Genomic DNA, 1,545 nt, shown 5'->3' with positions numbered 1-1,545 from the left:
CCCCCAAATTACAATTCTCCAAATTCCAGAATCGAACTTAGGCTCATGCGTGCGACAGCAAATCAAACGCTTCAACACAGAGGTTGGTTTGTTCAGTGTAGGTCTGCCATAGAGTTCTCTCCTTTTTACACTACAAGCGTACATCTATGGGGTGTGCAAAAGTTTGATGTCTTTCTCTAGTACTTTCAAAAAATTGTTGTTGCGTTTTGTTGGTTGTTGTTGTTGTTGTTGTTGTTTTTTTTGGGGGGGCGTTGTTTGTTTGTTTGTTTTGCTATTGTTTTTATTGTTGTTTCGTTTTATTTTGTTTTTTGTTTGTTTGTTTGTTTGTTTGAAGCGGATGTCGTGTCTTATCGGAAGGTGCATGCCAAGTGCTTAAGTGCTTTAAGGCAGATATTCCCTCCCTCTCTTCCTTAATTGTTCAAGCACTTCCTTCCCTATACCTCGTTTGGCCCTGTCTGTATTAATCTCGTGGAGACTTGACAGAATCCTGAGGGCAATGTTTCACTCTAAGTACACTGAAGGCTGTGTCTCTTTGTACACAACTATCGCTGCCCGAGAGTTACTAACTTCTAGCTGCTCACTATCAAGTTTTTTCGTCAAGTTCATGGCGTCGGTGGCTTAGTGGTTAGGCTCTCGGACTCGCAACCCGTAAGGTCGTGGGTTCGAATCCCGTCAGGGGCCCGACGTTGTGTCCTTGGGAAAGGCACTTTACACGAATTTTCCTCACTTCACCCAGGTGGGAATGGGTACCCGACTATAGACAGTGAAAGATCTTGTAAGTTTGTTAGTGTATAAGCGCTTAATCAGCTGCTTGCACTGTATGCTTCCCGGGAAGCTGAGAATGTTTTGGAGTGTTCTATGGTCTGCTGGGGTAATAAAATAGTGTAAAGCGCATAGAGCCTTCTGTTGAGCGGGGATATGCGCTATACAAATGCTATTTATTATTATTATTATTAAGTTTTGAGGAATTTGACGTAAAAAAAAACAACCCATGAGTTTCAAAACATGTGCCGCTTTTTCGAATGCAGATCTTTGAACATCTTGATAACAGCTCCGAATAATTTTACAATTTTGATAGAGCAGATAGAACATTCTTTTGGTGTCTGAGCTCATGGTCTTTATAGTGACTCAAAACTACAACAGCAAAAAATGTCTGATAGAACTTTGTAATTCTAAGGCAGAGAAAATGTCGTGAGCCAAGTCGTCACAATCATGAACTTTCCTGTAACTAGTGTAACCCCGCTCCTGATTATTAACATGTTTATCTATTATCTATTTGTGGTGGCCGAATTTTGCTATTCAAAAGGCTATTTAATGGCTGCATCGATCGACATGCAGTTTTCGCCAAAAAATTCTTTAAAGAATTCTCCAGATCATGACGCCCTTGGTTTTTTCAGTTTTGAGACAGTTTTGCTGCAAAAAGCAAAATTTCTTTATTTCCCCGATCGCTTTTGTAGTCGACGCTTCTGCTTCTGTAATTTTAGAAAATCCGGAAGTGATATTTCGCGAGGCGCGTTTTGTTTTGAGAGTATAGATGTAGACCTT

This window comes from Aplysia californica, unplaced genomic scaffold (genome assembly GCF_000002075.1).
Source record: "Aplysia californica isolate F4 #8 unplaced genomic scaffold, AplCal3.0 scaffold00945, whole genome shotgun sequence".
NCBI lineage: Eukaryota > Metazoa > Mollusca > Gastropoda > Aplysiida > Aplysiidae > Aplysia > Aplysia californica.
The sequence above is the reverse complement of the archived record's forward strand: the minus strand, read 5'-3'. Positions refer to the sequence as shown.